Source organism: Dermacentor silvarum, chromosome 7 (assembly GCF_013339745.2).
Source record: "Dermacentor silvarum isolate Dsil-2018 chromosome 7, BIME_Dsil_1.4, whole genome shotgun sequence".
NCBI classification, from domain to species: Eukaryota; Metazoa; Arthropoda; class Arachnida; order Ixodida; family Ixodidae; genus Dermacentor; species Dermacentor silvarum.
The window spans coordinates 26,680,657-26,699,861 of NC_051160.1; positions in this window are offsets into that span (position 1 = coordinate 26,680,657).

Genomic DNA, 19,205 nt, shown 5'->3' on the forward strand with positions numbered 1-19,205 from the left:
ATCATTTTTTCGCTGAGTCATTGTCATTTTTGCTGAGTCATGCTCATGAGTATGACTTCTATCAGCATCCTTTAGTGTTTCCGTCACTTAGTACGCACGTCCGAACCCATTTAAGTGGTTTTTGAGTGCTATTTTTTTCGCTGGGTCATTGTCATGACCTACATGACACGCAAGTCTTGACATTGTCATGACCTATCACTTATGTTCGTCATATACTCTGGTCATAGTATGCCAGTTTTGGTACATATCAGGTTAACGAAACGACCATGAGAGCACGAAAACGTAGGCGACTAGATAGATAGATAGATAGATAGATAGATAGATAGATAGATAGATAGATAGATAGATAGATAGATAGATAGATAGATAGATAGATAGATAGATACTGTCAAAGTAGCAAATGTTCGCCAAGAAGTGCTTCGCACTTAAAAGTGGTTCTGAGTCCACTGCGAGCTGATATAGTCTAAAAAAAGAATCTAGCGTTACATTCTTGCAAATGACGTACGGTGCATAATCCATCTTTCATTCCTTCCTCCCTTGCTTCCTTCATTTCTTCTATTTCCTTCCTTCTATCATTCCGCCTTTGATTCTGTGCTTTTCTTGTTTCGTTCCCATCAAAAGCGGCCCGCAGTTGTCGGAAACGCGCAGAGCCACTCGAAAGCCGCCACACGTCTTCTCGCCCACAGCAGAGTGACACTCCAAAGAGGGCTCGTGAAAGAAAGATTGACGGCAGACAGCTCGACGCGGGTGCCTCGGCCTGGCATGTCAACTTACTTCGTGCCCTCTCGTTTCTTTCTATTCTTTGTCTCTTTCTTTCTTTTCCTTCTTTCATTCTTCAGCCGCCTTCGCGAAACGCTCAGGCTACGCGCCAGCCGTCAACCGTGGCCACTCTATCCGCCGCGTTTTTCTTCGGCGCGGTTCCGACGCAAAAGACGCACCGCCGCGCAGCATAACGAAGAATGCGAAACGCAAAACGCAAACTATAGAAAACCGCGCGCACTGCTCCGCAGCTCTTGTGCGTGCGCGCGCGCGCCTGCGCGCGCGCTTTAAAAAAAAAAAGAAAAAAATTCAAACGTACGCCGGTTATTTTTCGCTCGGGTCACCGCGTCACTGCCTGTGCGCGGCGGAGCGGCGCTAATAAGAGGCCGCTAGCACCTGACGCTGCTCGTCATTGGACGCCGGCGGGTGAGGCTGTAGGCGGGGCGTAGCGAGGCTCCGCCCCTTCGCGTTATTGGGAGGTTTGTTCGCGGAGGCGTGACGAACGACGCTTGGAGCTTACGTCAGTGAGGCTGACAGCGATTTTTGTCGTCATCACGCCGGTGGGGTGGTTTCTGTGAGTGGCGCCTTTCGATGAGCAAGCGATTGGAGCGATGCCGGCGTAGTATAGCTATAGCTAGCGGAGGGAGCTTCTAAGTTGGCATAGAAGTTGGTGACGTTTTCGAAACGGCTTCTGCTTTAAGAGTACCAGGAATAGTGTGTGTGTCCCAGAGAGAAGGAGCGAAATACACGACGCTTCGATGAAGAAAATTATTGGGCAAGAAATTGCGAGGTGACGTTTTGAAACGGTTTCTCTTTCAGGAGATCCAGGAATAGTGCATGTGTCCAATTCCGTGCGGAAGGAGCGAAATACGAAGTTTCGATGAAGGAAAATGTTGAGCAGCCAGGTAATCGCGGCAAATACTTATTCTTTAGTGGATCTATTGGATGTGTGAAGCACACAGCTGCAGGTGATTTCTACGGACTATGTGTTGTCGGTGGACTGTCCATTAGATTGGCTGCGATCGGAGGTGCCCAGCCTGTATTCGAGTCTGCTCGGTTTATGGGCTTTCGATCGACCAAGACATCAATTGTTGATGCCATTCCATCAAGGAGATGCGTTGTGTATAGACAATTGCAATCAAGTATTATAGGAACGCAAGTAACGCAAGCAACCTATCTTATAGGTTGTTTGCAGACACCAGTAGTGAGCGATAAAATAATGGGAACCAAGGATCTCGATTTTTTTGTTACTTACACACTGCAGATGAAGCAAACGGACAATGAAGCCAAAGCCAATATTGTCATACAAGGATTCATAGATACACGTATAATGGGCCACAAAAGCTTGCGGGACGCTGATTTCGTGGCAAATGTGAATTTCTGCTCCGTTAAGGCATGGCGCTTCTATATAGCTTAATGAATCACACGAAAGTCGCAAAGGCTTGTTACACGCTGAAACATTTAATATTCAAATCTATAGTGTGCCCAGGCCTTGCGGAAGTTTGACTTTGTCACAAATCCCGTGTACAATTTACACACTTACAGCCGACGGTATACAAATAAACATATAGAGATGAGCGCTATAGTATTGTCGCGCATGCATGTTTGCATGCATGCATGCATGCATGCATACATACATACATACATACATACATACATACATACATACATACATACATACATACATACATACATACATACATACATACATACATACATACATACATACATACATACATACATACATACATACATACATACATACATACATACATACATACATACATACATACATACATACATACATACATACATACATACATACACACACATACGCATGCATACGGACAGACAGACGAAGCTACGGCGATACTGTTTTGACATCCGCCATCAGAGTACAAAAGGCATAAGAAAACTGAAATCCTCTTCCTTTTTCCTTTCTTCCTTTCCATCTAACATAAAACAAAACAGAAAGGAACCAAAAAAGTCAGGAGAAGGGTTGAATCGGAGAGCACTCAATGCATTCAGAACGAGCCTGTGCATCGAAGGTCGTCAGACCCCGGCTGATCTCAGCTAGGGCGCATCGTGAGACGCACCCATGCATGCAGCCCATCTGAGCCTTCCTCTGGTGGCACCAAGATAGCTGCAGAGCTAGCTCTCCACAACAGCATGAGCGGTGGAGGATGCGCCTTCAACGAGATCTCGCACGTTACGTGGTGATGTTATTAGGCCAACCCACGGGCGGTCGCGGCTCCCCTTCTTTCTGGAAAGTTCAGCGGGGCGTGGTGCCGTTTCGGCCGAGACGCGTGGCGGATTCCTTTTACAGCGAAGGTGCATGCTATTATAGCCTCTATAGTTGGTCGGGATCTTTCGTGTCCGCGTGCGTGACCTTTGCTCACACAAAAATGTGGGCCGATCCCGGAGACAAAGCGGGAAGCTGGCGCACGGTGTGCTGCTTCTCCAAGAGGCATATCACAGCACTGTAAACATTTTTGCACCTTTATGGGTGTATAAAGGGTGTTCGGTTGTCACATGGTTAACACTCTCACCTTTAAGGGGTAACATCAAATTGTTGATGGGAACCAATGTTGGCATCTTGTTTGCCGAGTTTTTTCTTGCAAGTAAAAATGACGATAGCTATGACAGGCGACATAAAGATTGCATTAAATAAAGTTCCACATGTCTGTTGGATATTTCCGTGCGCCCAAGGCTGTCAGAATTATTGCATAGTTTACAGCGACGTCTGTTGTCATCGTACGTGTAGTTAGAGCTCCGTTGTCGTCCTCTATAAATATTTGTAAGGCCCTAACGCTAGAGGGGTTACCCGTGTGACAATCAAACACCCTCAATGGTGTAAACATTTTTACAGTGCAAGGCATCATCAGGTGACATCATCTCTTGACGAAGGCGCGATGGGATGATGTCAAACGTGACGTTTGACGTGATGACGTTATCAGATCACGTCATCAGGCGATATCGTGACGTGACGACGCCGTAATCACGTAACGTAACGTTTGACATGGTGATGTGCATGTCATCACGCGACGTTCGAAGTGATGACGTAATAACATTTCTTCATCACGTCAAACGTGACGCCACCACATTTGGTCACATGGGTTCTGTTACCGTCGAATGTTAACCCCGGATCACGGTGGATTCTACCACCGTGCCCCGGATTGTTCGCTTCATGGGCCATATAATGGTTTCGTATTTATAAAGATCGAATACGCTTCTCAACAGTTGTAGTAGGCGGGTTTTGCACAGCTTCGCTGGACATCTACTTTCGCCTGGGCCCGGAGGGCGAGTCATCTTCTTTTTTTTTTTTCGGAACATGACATTACACGTAACCCACCCTCCGGCCGGTGACCTTATTTCCCTCTTTCAATTCTATTAATGTGTTACAGAATTCTAATCCCTCTTTACCCACTTCCAAGTTTTCCAGTACATAACCGAAAATGAGGGTCGATCCCGATGACAGTGCAGTACAGTGTCTCAAAGCGCTATATTGTTGTCATGAGGGAAGACTGTGATAAACTGCCACGTGACGCACAAGCCAGGCGTTTCAAAGAGCGACTTTGGCACGAGAAGATTATGCGACCTCCTTTGTGGCCATGGGAAGCAAGCTGCATCCTCTGCGAAAAACCGGCAACAATATGGAACACGCATTCATATATAGATTGCTGGGATGCAATACTTCCATGGGACGTACTTCAGCGCAAACAGTTCAAAAAGAACTTCCCATAACACCGCACGGAATTGGTTGCTTAACTGTGCGCACAACGTGTGCACTGTCCCCTACGACGTGTTCATCGTCCTCTGCTTTGACAGCTTCTGGAAAAATATGATGCAAGTATGTCGTGCCGACTTAACGCACGTTCTGCAAGAGGAAACATTATTGAAAGCGTTGCATACATCCCTGGGGCCTACAGAGCTCAACATGCCGCTGCCACTGGCCCGATGTTTTAGATGAACTTTCATGTTTGAGGAAGTTTTAACATCCGCCATTTCTTCAGTTTATTGATGTCAGTATGTGTGTTTAAAAAAAAGTCACTCGAACGAAAATATGCACTGTCTTTGCGAATGTATTGCACTGAAGTTGTACAGGCTATATAAAGAATAAAAAAGAAAAGTCGTGGCCAATTGATAGAGCATTATGGTGGTGTGCTGGAAGACAGATATTCGATCCCACCATCGGGTCATGCATTTCCTTACTGAATTATAGGTGACGTCACCCACTTTTTTGGAGGTATATCGAAAGCACAGAACAAGAGGTTTGTTGAGCGCGTTAACGTGTGCAGGAAATCACAAGTTTGTGGGAGATACGGGGCCCATGACCTTCACTTTGATAAATGAGTGTGTCACAATCTAAGTATACTTAGAGAGAATTAGCTGTGTTAAAAGTCCTGGCCAAAATTTCCCCCATTTTACTTCGATGACGATCATATACGGAGGCTCGAGGCGCATCCTGACGTTGGCGCAGTTGCCACCATGCTTCCTTCATCCACTTCTTCACTATTCCGTTATAGATTCCTTTCTTCCTTCAATCCTTATTTCATCCGCTCCTTCATTATTCCTTTATACATTCCTTTGTTCATACAATCCTTATTTCATGCACTCCTTCATTCTTTCCTTCACTGTGCCACGTCGTATAGTGACGGCGAAGTACCAGAAACAGCCAAAGGTGTGAGTTTTGGATAACTCTGTATTGGGCACGTGATACCTGTTCTGCTATCTTCCTATACCACGCTTCCCGAGATCCGCGAGACGCTAATAAGCTTTGTCTGTCCACATCCCCAACCCCATCCCCTATAACCACCTTTGAACGTTTACGCCTAAGTGCTGTGTTTTCCAAAACAAAATTTGCTCAGTCAATACTTCGTGGGAGAACGCGGAATGAATTATGATCCATACCTTGAAATAACGCTGGTGTCTGGTAATGTCGAATGCACTGCCGAGAACAGTGATGTATCCTATATATGCCTTGTAATGATTGCTCTGACAACGTGAACGCACAGATTTCGTCTGCTACTTAGAACAGACGACCGACGAGTCTGTTTGAGTCAAAGGGATGCGAGCCAATAACAGAAGAGAAACTGCATTGAGGTCAGCGCAAAAATTTGGTGGAGAGGTGAGGAAATTTTGAGGTGCACTGTGGGAAAGGTGCACTTCGAGGTGCACTGCGTTCTGTTGACGCATTATACAAATAAGTGGGGATATCTGCGGAAAGAAGACTTCCGAGGCACGGATAATTAGGCTACTGGTGTTGATGATGACGACGACGAATAACTTGCAGCGCATGTAAATGGGACAAAGCGCGACACACTGTTTGTCTCACTCGCCCTCACTTTGTTCCGTTTTAGTGAGCTGCCAGTTAGTCATCACGAACCAACTGACCCGACAGTGTATTCATAATCTCTTATTGTCGGTCCTCTCGCTCACATTTCGAATGTTCGCTTTTCCAGCGGCACTTTCCCATTGCAATTACAAATCGCCAAAGTGGAGTCCTTCACAAAAAAAAAAAAAAAAAAGGTGATCGGAAGAACTTAAACAAATAAAGGCCTCGGAGTTGAATGGACTTGAATTTGCGGCATCGGAGTTGGGACCGAAAAGCTTCCTCTTAGCTCGGACCCATTAACCCCTGGACCGATTTTAATGAAACAAGTTTCATTTGGGAGAGAAGGTTAAATTCTAGTGACTGTTGGAAGCAAAATTTTTATTTATGGGCTGAAAGCTTTTGCAAAAAGTGCCAATAAGACCAAGAACGGATAGCACCAAGAACAGATATCGCAGTTGCTATGAACTGCATCGGTTAGAACATCCAAAGCGGACTAATTTGCGGCACCAATTTTTATTTTACGTGAGTTTGTTACAATGTTTACCAGGGTTTCACAGAAGTCCTATACTCACATATTGGTGGAGTAGTTAACAGCCATGCATAATACACCCCTTTTGTTCGCTTTAGATGCACTATTAGATACCAATTACAGAATCACAATAACATTTTTATTGTTGAGGTACAGAGTTGCAAACTTGATTGTTTCGTTAATTCTCCGAAAATTTGTAATTTTCGACAATTGTTGTAGAAAGATGAACGGCCGAAATAAAAAATCCGCTACCAACAGTAACTAGATTTTAACTTTTTTTTTATTTGAATGCAACAAACGTTACCAAAGTTGATGCTGTGGTTGATGAGAAAAACAATTTCTCACTTGCCGTGTATTTAGATATGAGGCCCCGAGCGTAAGACGAAAACGCCGACAACCTACTTATCTAACGTGCCTCGCGAAACTTACATTGCACGTGCACACATACGTGATACATCACATTGTGAGTGCCGGAATTTGTCACTGAATCGAACTAATTGCAGTGAGCAGATGCTAACAAGTACCATTCCCAAACTGTTAACTTACTCTCCTGATCATGATATGATATAAGATTTCACTGCTCTAAAACTTAAGCGTGTTTTTCTATAGTTTTTGTTTTGTGTCCTTTTGTTTCCTACATAATCGTTTTATGCACTTGAACGCGAATCAACACTATTCTCTTTATCTCAACATTGTATACGCAAGCATGCTAATTATATTTTCCTCACACCTCTAATAGTTAATTGAAAGGTTTTTATTTCTGTGGATGCGTTCATTGTATGTGATAACTCTCTCGTGCGCTGTTAAATGCGGCTGCTCAAACGCACGGCAATGACACTCCACCAAGCTGGCTCCATCGGCAGCTCTTTCTTTCCATAATCACTCCACGTATATATTGATACACGAATAAAACTGATTCATTGATAATGACGATGATGATGATGATGATGATGGCATGCATAGGGACAGCTCCGTCTTTCGCAATAAACGCGTCCTTGCTCTCGTTTTGTCGTTTCCGCCGTGTTGACCTTGTAGTACTTTCTTCTCAAGCCTCTGTCCTGGGAGATGTACAGCAGGGGCTGCCGATGAAGAGCGGATCTGCGCCATTTTGAGGGTGCTCGCTCGTCCGTCTGCTGAGGCGGCGGCGGATAGCAGACGAATTCAGTGCGTACGCCGCCGCTTCCGCGCGAGAACGCTGCAGAAGTACGCAGAAGCAGACGGCAGCGCAGAGGCTAGCAGAAAGTTCACCCCGCGCCTCCTAGGCGGCGCGGCGGGCGGGCTTGCTCGGCAGTGGAGTTCGGTGCATGCACGGCGGCACGGAGAAGCAAGCCCAAAAGACGACGCGCCATCTGGGCCTCAAAGGGGCCGCCGCCAGCGACGGCGGCAAACACAGGTGCCGCCTTGGAAGACTTTGCGCATCTACGAAAGAAAGAAGGAAGAGCTGATTCGCGCTTTCTGTTCTGCGGACATCGTTAGCCACCACGGCGAGTCGTCTGCTTTGCTCGCGGGAACAAGGCGGGCGTCGTCTGCTCCCGAGCGGATATCACGCAGAGCAGCGTGTTTTTTTTTTTTTGTCGGGACGGCTGATATCTCTGTATAACTTGTCGGATAAAGTCGCCCCCCTGTGGCAACAAGGTGTTCTCGAAACGTGTCATAAGACTCGCTGATGCACACGTGCGCGCGCGCGCGGTACGTATATGTGTGTACACTTACGAGATGGCGTGTTCGCGTAAGCGAATATTTGCGCGCGCATTCCTTCCGTCTGCCTGTAGTCTCGGCGTTTATCTTGTCCTTTCGGTTCTGTAACTTGAGTCGTTCGCATTGTTTCGCAGCATAGACCGGTGCACATTGTCTTTTGAGCGCCAACCTGTCCATCAACGAAATGAAAGCACTAGATACTCTGGCATCTCGCAATGACATCGTCATCAAGCCTGCTGACAAAGGTGGTGCCGTAGTCATAATGAACAAGTCCGATTACGCCGCAGAGGCCCACAGACAGCTAGCAGATGCGACGTTTTATAAGCGCCTTGATCATGACCCCACTGAGCAGTACAAATCTCTGCTCAAAAGCACGGTGCTAGATCTCGTCGAGAAGAAAAAGATGCCTGACAATTGATGCGGTACATTCTCTAATTCCACTAAGTCCTGTTGCTGGTCGTTTTTACCTTTTACCTAAAATACATAAGATAAACAACCCAGGTCGACCCATAATTTCTGGTATAGGTACAGTCACAGAAAATTTGTCCAGCTACGTAGATTCCCTGATTAGTAATATCCCAGCTACGTTTCCTTCTTACGTAAGAGACACTACCGACTTTCTGTCAGATATAATCGATCTCATTATTCCTCAAGGTTCTCTTTTGGTCACACTTGATGTTGCTTCTTTGTATACTAACATTCCTCATTCAGATGGCATCATGGCAGTCGTCAATTGCTACGAAGCTGTAGCACCCGAAAAACTCATCGATAGTGACACATTGGCAACTTTGCTAACCCTTATTTTAGAACTGAATAATTTCGAATTTGAAGGACAGCACTACGTCCAAGTTAGTGGGACGTCTATGGTTACGCGAATTGGCCCCAACTACGCAAACATATTTATGGGTCCGCTAGAAGACAAATTTTTGCTAACCAGGACCTTAAAACCTTTTTATTACAAACGTTACATTGACGATGTTTTTCTGATTTGGTCTCATGGTGAACAGGAACTGCTTTCCTTCATATCTGACTTTAACAATGCCCATCCATCCATATCATTTTCTCACACGTATTCTGCATCTACTATTAACTTCCTTGACGTCAGCGTTTCATTGCTAAATGATAAACTATCTACTGCCCTATACAAAAAGCCGACCGATAGATGTCAATATTTGCACTTTGATAGCAGTCACGTTAAACATTGCAAGACGACCATTCCTTATAGTCAAGCCTTACGTTTTAAAAGAATTTGTTCTGAGCAATCAGAGTTTCAAAAAAATTGCGGTACCTTAAAAAACGCTTTAGTCAAACAAAATTACCCACCACAATTAATTGACGATGCAATAAAGCGCGCAGACGTGTATGACCGAAGGACGCTTCTTTGCACAGCGAACAAACCAACTCCCTCACCTCAGACAAATCTTGTCCTAACCCATTCTGCGTCAGCCTCACGTGTTTCGCATGTACTGAAGAAACACCACAATATTTTAATGCAAAGTGAACGCCTCAAAAACATCTTCGCTGAACCACCTAAAGCAGTATATCGTAAAGCTAGAAATATTCGAGATATACTATCATCATCATCTAAGACTGACTGCCCTGATGCCATCGGATGCCATCCTTGCCGAAAACCGCGATGTAAAGTATGCCCCTACATGTGCACATCGCAACAGGTGACTAGTACGGCTTGAAATTTTCGTTTAAAAATCAAAGGCGATTTCGACTGTGACACTAAAAACGTAATATATATGCTTGAATGTACGGTGTGCAAAAAACGGTACATCGGACAAACAGAAGGGCCTTTTAGATTGCGCTTTAACAATCGTAAATCCCACGCTAACATGTTGCCCAACCTGCCCATCTCAAGACACGTGCACCTCCCTGACCACTCATTCGATAAACTGAAAGTCACGTTGCTTGAATCTGGATTTCGTTCAAATTATGATAGAGAAGCGCGTGAATCCTTCCTTATCTATAAGTGTGATACCGTCGCGTGTGGTTTGAATGAAAGTGTAGGAAAATTGAGTTGCCTGTCATCGTAGCCCGTCACTTGTTTCTCCTTTCTACTATAGTACGTCACTAATCCTTTTTTTTTTTTTTTGACTGTTTGCTTGATAACATAGCCCATATTGGGTGACGTCTTTTGTTGTCACCTGACGATTGGTTTTTTCACTTCATTTCTGTGCATTTTTATGCTTTGTATTTTTAGATTATGTGTTTGCAAACGTCATCTGTGTATACACGTATCAGCTGTCCTTTGAACGATTGACATGCATTTTGTTCGCCCATTTTTATCGTTTATCATGTAAACATATCTCATTCGGTTGATATGCACATGTATATAAACTGTACTGACGCCATGCATTGTATTCTGATGAAGGCCGGACCCCGGCCGAAACGTCAATAAACCGCTTCATACGCGCGTCTACTTCACTGTGAATATTTACCCGGACCCAGAATCGCTTTATTCTGGTATATATATATATATATATATATATATATATATATATATATATATATATATATATATATATATAACGCATTTGAATCCCTAGTTCGAGGCTAGATGGGGAACTTAATCGAGCATAAACAAGAATTGAGCATATACCTTCACAAAACGATGACTTGATAAAAAAATTACATAAAATTCAATAAAAATTCAAAACAAACTCATGCAGAAAAAGAAGAAAAACTTACTGCGTTGCTATGGCCTAACTTATACACGCAATTCATTCATATAACGTGTGTACATGATACGAACATGGCAAATGAAAATGAAAATAAATGAGGTTTCAACACAACTAACAGGTGAAGTTGATGGTTTAAATGGTCAAGTTCACAATATTTTATTCTCTCTCCCCCCCCCCCCCCTCCTCTCTCAAGAGCGATTGTAAATGGTGGCTACAAATTTTGCGAATTCGGCCCATCGGAATAAAAGCCGTCGCAGAGCAGTTTGTAATTGTTGAAGAAAGCATAGACGGCGCATAAACACGGGCTCAGAACTCCCCCCTCTCCCCCTTTCCCCCTCCGCCCTCCTTGCTTTTAAGAACGCGAGAAGCGTAACTTTCGCAGCCGCCCCAGGCTTTCTCAACAAGGCGGACCCGTTCATCTTCTATAGGACGCCGCCGACGCATGCATAGATGTACATTTACAAGCTCACGTCGCTCGTGGCAGCGGCTCTCTCAAGCCTTCGAGAGTGGGCATGCATACGGGATGCATGCTATGGGTTCAGTTTAACAAAGAAATAACCAGAGTGAACTCTGGCTCTACGATCCTTAAGCTCTGTCTCCACGATCCTTAAGCTATACCAGGAAAGGTGACAATGACACGTGGATCTGCCCAATCTGCGTAGACTTGTGGCTCCAGACGCTGTTACTAAATTGTGAGGTTAAATGTCCTGAAACTCCACAGTGAGATATATGAGGATGCAGTACAGGGGAGGGCTCCGGATTAATTTTGACCAACTGTTTTTTTTTTCTATTTTTTTCCCGCCCACATCGGAATGTGGCATGTGCATCTATCCGACCGACGAGTGCTAATTTTAGCTCATGGCAATAATTACTAGAGGAAACAATGGCACGACACGCATGGTGTCTGCGGAAGCAGCAAGGGTGATGTGAGTTGAGCCAACATTGAAATGACGAGTAGGGTCACACATGTTGATATTAAGAGAAAGAAATGAAGCTGGGTGGGCCATGTAATGCTTAGGGTAGATAACCAGTGGACCATTAGAGTTACACAATGGGTGCCAAGAGAAGGGAAACGCAGTCGAGGACGGCAGAAAACTATATAGGTGGGGTGATGAAGTTGGGAAATGTGCAGGCGCAAGTTAGAATCAGCTAGCGCAAGACGGGGGTAATTGGAGATCGCAGGGAGAGGCCTTCGTCCTGCAGGAGACATAAAAATACTACGATGATGATGATGATGATGCGTGTACGAAGAGACTATGTTGCCTTGCCGTGTTTCTATATAACTATACGATATCCTTTCGTAAATTGAGGAAGATAAAGCGTAATAAACATAGCGCCACAAGAATGCCTGAAGTCACCGCGGCATGAGGAATAGACAAATGAATGCATACTAATCATTCCCACGGTATATGGCTGAGCGACGGCAGCGCCACAATTCCGCCTGGTGAGTCTTGCAGTAAACCCCATGCTCTCAAGCATTCCACAATTGGCGCATGTATATATATATATATACCCAGCACCTCCACCACTTGCGAGACAGCTGTTCAATCTCGACGGTTTATTATGCCGGCCACGCGCTGAAGCGAATGACGCTGGCCATGATGATGAGTATATACAGCTGAAGAAGATGAAGGGCTAATATAATGCTCACAATATATATATATATATATATATATATATATATATATATATATATATATATATATATATATATATATATATATATATATATACAGGCATCATCGCGAACGCCATATTTGGGTATACCAGCAGGTCGAGAAGCGGCGTAAGCAAGAAACATGACAACATGACAGCACGATCGGCTCGTTGGCTCGTCTTGCGTCGAACTTCACAGCGATCACAGTGATGCACCTGTGAAACACCATCGCCGTCAAAAAGAAAAAAAAAAAGTGTGCGCGTGATAATACGGCGAACTGCCGTCATCGTAGTCGCCATGTTTGGGTACCGGCGCGGTGAGAGAGATGCCTCCGTGACGTCACATTCAAACTATCTACGCGGTATACAGCTATATAGGTATAGTGAGATTCAGCACGGGCTGTGAGGCGAGCGCATCCGACCGACCGGCATGGGGCTAATTTTAGAGCGTACCCCCCTCCCCTCCCTTAGCACGCGCGGGTGTCGCCAAAACGATCGCTAGCGAAAACGAGCACATATTCCGCTCACACGACGACGACGACGACTCCGCGGCGGGAAACAGGAAGGGGGTGGCGTCGTCACGCCGAGCTATACGGAGCGAGAGCGCGCGACGCGGCGAACGTCGGCGCAGTCGGCGTGCCAAAGGCGTGCCTGGCTGTTCACGCTCCGGGGATTTGCCACCGGGCCAAGAGATCGGTTACGTGCCGCCCTGTGTGATACGTCCCCCTCCCTATAGTAGCGAGCAGCGTTACGGAAGCCAGACAGAAGACGGCGCTGCGTAGACGTTTAGGCTAGAGAGCCTATAGATACGGGACTTCGCGTATGTAGGCTCCCTAGTTTACGCTCCTCTGGCCTCCATGAAGACCTTGGGTTCAGGGACAGCAGGGGAAAGTAAACATGTCCGCAACAGAGGCGATTGGAGGTTTGGTGGCGGAGAAGTAGGGAGACCACGAACAATGGAAGCGTACGAAAAACAGAGTTACCAGTCATGGTTCAAAAAAGTTTGATGCTGGGAATTCTTCGTATCTGCGTGTTTTCGCACAATATATAGGTAGGACATTAGGCAAAATAATAACAAGAGCTTGGTGGCGCAACCCACCACCCCGTTTAAAATGGGACGATCCATCCATCCATCCATCCGTCCATCCGTCCGTCCGTCCGTCCGTCCGTCCGTCCGTCCGTCCGTCCGTCCGTCCGTCCGTCCGTCCGTCCGTCCGTCCGTCCGTCCGTCCGTCCGTCCGTCCGTATCTGCGTGTTTTCGCACAATATATAGGTAGGACATTAGGCAAAATAATAACAAGAGCTTGGTGGCGCAACCCACCACCCCGTCCGTCCGTCCGTCCGTCCGTCCGTCCGTCCGTCCGTCCATCATCATCATCCATCCATCCATCCATCCATCCATCCCATCCATCCATCCATCCATCCATCCATCCATCCATCCTCCATCCATCCATCCATCCATCCATCCATCCATCCATCCATCCATCCATCCATCCATCCATCCATCCATCCATCCATCCATCCATCCATCCATCCATCCATCCATCCATCCATCCATCCATCCATCCATCCATCCATCCATCCATCCATCCATCCATCCATCCATCCATCCATCCATCCATCCATCCATCCATCCATCCATCCATCCATCCATCCATCCATCCATCCATCCATCCATCCATCCATCCATCCATCCATCCATCCATCCATCCATCCATCCATCCATCCATCCATCCATCGAGGTCAGGGCACCATGATGTGCCCACTCTGTGCAAAGGTAAAGGCCACATCATCATCAGCAGCAGCATGATTATCACTGTAGTCTTCTGGTGCACGTCTTCACATTTCAGTGCAGCCCATCCTCGAAACAGTTGCGGTTTGCAGCTATCCTTTTAAACGAAATCAACAGAGGATGGAATGCAGGCTTTCACGGCGTATGCACCGGTATCTCGTTGTGGTTGCCAGTGCCGGATTTGCCTCGGCGCCCAAGTGGTGATAATGATGATGATCACGATGACAACCACGGTGATCGGTTAAGATGCCAAATATTTACACTGTCACAGGTTTCACCTGCTATCTGTTTTCAAGTTTATTCTCGGTTGAAAGGTTACATGCCTATCAAGTTACATGCGCATCTGAGATATAACGTTCGCGACAATTCCGCTTTAAGAAAACGTGTTTTCTCTTCTGTTAAGTCGTTATCTAATGCTTATTGCTCCGCGGGCCCGTTGCTATCATTTAACCGTGAAATTAATCAAAGATCCGCGAGCTAGCATGGTCCATCACCGTCCGCATCGCAACGCGCGGCTGTAGGTCTGGTAGAAATGCTAGAAAAGGGGTTTGTGTTTGAGTTTCCTCGTAGCAGAATTAGCTTTTCTCGTACATTAAAATTAAAATCCGACGTCGATTGGTAAACAATCCGACGGCGAATGCGACGCCGAATGGTAAAGTCGTACTTTACCATTTTTCTGACGGATTTCACTGTGAGAAATTCAATTTTTGTTCACCAAAACGTTGCATTACGTGGTGGGCCTGCGCGCTCGGAGTGGTTGGGGATGATTTTCTCCGCCACCCGCGCATCGCACGCCGACGCCGGTTGCCGACGCCGGATTTTCTGCTACACGGGGCCCTTGACGCTATCGCGGTAAAAGAGAACCGCGTGTTGCAAGACAACAGATACTTTAGTTGTACATGGTCTCTTTAAGTTGTTCTGAATATGTGCTATAGAATCTAGGCAAACACCACAAATCGCATGTATATACCGGGAGAGGGTGAGAAAACACTTTATTGCAGGAAATGTGAGTATAGGTAGTCGGGGCCGGTGAACCCTGGTCTCATATGGGAAAAGGCCAGTGAGGAAAGTCGCTTGCGCGCGCGCTGGTCGAGCAAAGGAAGAGGGCATTCGTGCACGAAGGGCTGCAGGTCAGCTTCCTCGCACTACACTTTATTTGCTTCTATTTCAGCTCTCAGTCGCCGCGATTCAGCTGTGGCCACCGAACTAGCTGCACTGCGCACAGCTTTTGGTTACATCACAGACCAGAGACCTGAGTCTTGGGTCATCTTCTCCGACTCACGAGCGGCACTATAGTCCCTGAAGTCACCACGCACACAGCAACAACTCGTCACGGACATTTAACAAATGTGTATCAAAGTCTGCGAACTGCATCCACAACGTAATGTTGCACTGGTTACCCGCCCACTGCGATATACAAGGCAACGTCCAGGCTAACTGCGCTTCTATAGATCTTGTGGGGTCTCAAACGTGCTCTTGGGACACACACACACAAAAAAAAAAACGACAACGCAGTACAGTGCCAGTAATCACAAGGGTATTTATTGCACCTCTCATACTCCAATGCCAGCTAGCCGAATCGCAACCAATGCATCTAGACATGCTGATTGGCGCTGACGAATCGAGTAAGTCCGACTCACCAGGACTATCGAGCGAATGCGTTGGCCTCCACGCCGGACACCAACGCCGGTAATCGTTCGCGTGTACAGTCGCGCGAACGGTGGCGCGTTTGAGCGATCGTCTTAAGTCCGTCCCGGTGTCTCGCTCAGAAGCCTTTCTCGGTGACAGTCCCGCGAAGCGTGCCGACCGGCGTGCGAGACGTCCGCTCACGTCGCCGACCGCAAGCCAAAGAGGAAGAGGCTACTCCCATTTGAACCCGAGTAACCCGGCCGTTCTCCATTGTTCTCCGCAATGGAAACGAATTACAGCAAATGAGTGAGGACCTTAATCGAGAAAGTGTAAGAATTGGGTTGAAGATGAATATGCAGAAGACAAAGATAATGTTCAATAGTCTGGCAAGGGAACAAGAATTCAGGATCGCCAGTCAGCCTATAGAGTCTGTAAATGAGTACGTTTATCTAGGTCAATTAGTCACAGGGGACCCTGATCACGAGAAAGAAATTTACAGAAGAATAAAATTGGGTTGGAGTGCATACGGCAGGCATCGCCAAATCCTGACTGGGAGCTTACCATTGTCGTTGAAAATAAAAGTGTACAATCATTGCATTCTACCGGTGCTAACATATGGGGCAGAAACTTGGAGGTTAACAAAGAAGCACGAGAACAAGTTAAGGAACGCACAAAGAGAGATGGAATGAAAAATCTTAGGGCTAACGTTAAGAGACAGGAAGAGAGCGGTGTGTATCAGAGAACAACCGGGGATAGCCGGTATTCTAGTTGACATTAAGCGGAAGAAATGGAGCTAGGCAGGCCATGTAATGCGTAGGATGGATAACCGGTGAACCATTAGGGTTACAGAATGGATACCAAGAGAAGGGAAGCGCAGTCGAAAACGGCAGAAAACAAGATGGGATGATGAAGTTACCGTCGTAACTGATCATCATGCCCTCTGTTGGCTTTCTTCGCTCAAAGACCGTATACAGACCGCCTTGGTCGTTGGGCTCTGCGCCTCCAAGAATACTCGTTTTCAGTGGTGCACAAGTCCGGTCAGCTTCATCAAATGCCGACTGTCTCTCACGGCATCCCGTGGATTCGCCTGACGTCACCGAGCAAGACACCGACGCCTGCGTCTTGTCTATCTCGGACCTCGTTAATATACGGCACGAACAACGCCGCGACTCGGCTTTACGGTCTATCATCGACCGTCTCAGCTCCGCCACACCCGACCCTTCACTCCACTTGTTCTTCCTTCAGGACGGCACCTTATACCGCCATAATATGCATCCTGAGGGCCCTGAACGCCTCCTTGTCATGCCTGCCCAACTGCAGTCAGATGTCCTTCGCCAGCTTCACGATGAGTCCACTGCTGGTCACCTTGGTGTCAGCCGCACTTATGATCGCGTCAGGCGCCGTTTCTTCTGGCCTGATCTCTATCGCTCCGTCCAACGATATGTCGCTAGTTGCGACAAATGCCAGCGCCGCAAGAGGCCAGCTATGTTACCTGCCGGTCTGCTTCATCCTATAGACATTCCCGCCGAACCATTCTTTCGTGTTGGGCTCGACCTTCTTGGTCCCTTTCCAACCTCGACATCAGGCAACAAGTGGGTCGCCGTAGCGACCGACTACGCGACGCGATACGCCATTACCCGTGCCCTCCCAACCAGTTGCGCTACGGATATCGCCGACTTTTTCCTTCATGACATCATCCTGCATCATGGTGCTCCTCGACAGCTTCTGACCGATCAAGGCCGATACTTTTGTCTCGCGTCATCGATGACATCCTTCGTTCCTGCTCTACCCACCACAAGCTCACAACTGCTTATCACCCGCAAACGAATGGACTCACAGAGCGCCTGAACCGAACTCTGACCGATATGCTTTCAATGTATACGTTTCCGCCGATCACCGCGATTGGGACGCTACTTTGCCGTACGTTACTTTCGCTTACAACTCGTCCCGACATGACACCACTGGCTACTCCCCGTTCTATCTCCTGTATCGACGTGAACCTTCTCTACCTCTCGATACTTTACTTCCTGTCGGCTCAACCACCACGTACGTTCGCGACGCCATAGCGCGCGCCGACACAGCTCGCCAGATCGCTCGTGAACGGCTCACAGTGTCTCAGGCTTCCCAAAAAGCCCTTTATGATAGTCGCCAAAGAGACGTTTCTTACTTCCCAGGCACGCTCGTGCTACTGTGGTCTCCGTCCCGCCACATCGGTCTCTCCGAAAAGCTATTGACCCGCTACGATGGTCCTTACAGGGTGCTACGTCAAGTCACCGACGTTACGTATGAGATCGAGCCAGTCACCACGCCAGCGCCGTCTATACGCCCCCGCTCTCTTCTATCGTGCACGTTGCGAGACTTAAGCCGTACGTAACTGGACCCTCTGGTCCGTCGTACCAGAGTCCTTCCATGTTTTTCTGGTCACGAAACTCCGCCGTCACGCTATGGGAGAGGTTCATACGCTGCCCAAAGCTGCCGCGACGCGGCGCCACTGCGCACCGGAGGGCATCGTTCGCGTACCGAAACGCTTGCGCAGTGCGAGGCGAGCTGAGTGATCGGGTGCGTTCTGTGCTGCGCTATTTTTCGAGTGCTGGACTGTTTAGTTGAAGTGGCGGGGTGGGACAACGATGCCGAACACGTGTTGCGTGCCGGGTTGCCGTTCCGGCTACAAGGGCACGACCGGAAAGGTGTCGTTGTTCCGTTTGCCTATTGTATTGACAAGGAGCAGCGCGAGAAATGGAAGCGGGCCATACCGCGGCAGGAAGGTGGCGGTTTTAACTTCGAATCGAAGTATACGCGTGTGTGCGCGAAACATTTCGACTCCTCCGACATCGTCTACAAGTGCCCTCCAGCCAGCTAGTCGCTCTCCTCCAAATTGTGGAAGATCATTTGGAAGTGTACACACTTGACAAAACTGCCTGTTGTGATGTGTACATGAATATTGTGGAGAATGTTTTGATGGACAGTCGTACTGCTACAGCTGCTGTCGGCTGCAAATCGCACTTCGTAAGCACAACTGCAGAAGTAGTTCAGTTTTTCTTAAGACCCGCTTGCATTTTTTCACAAGAGAAAAAAACAAGCAGATGCAAGCAAAGGCACGGAACTTCATGTCCAGCA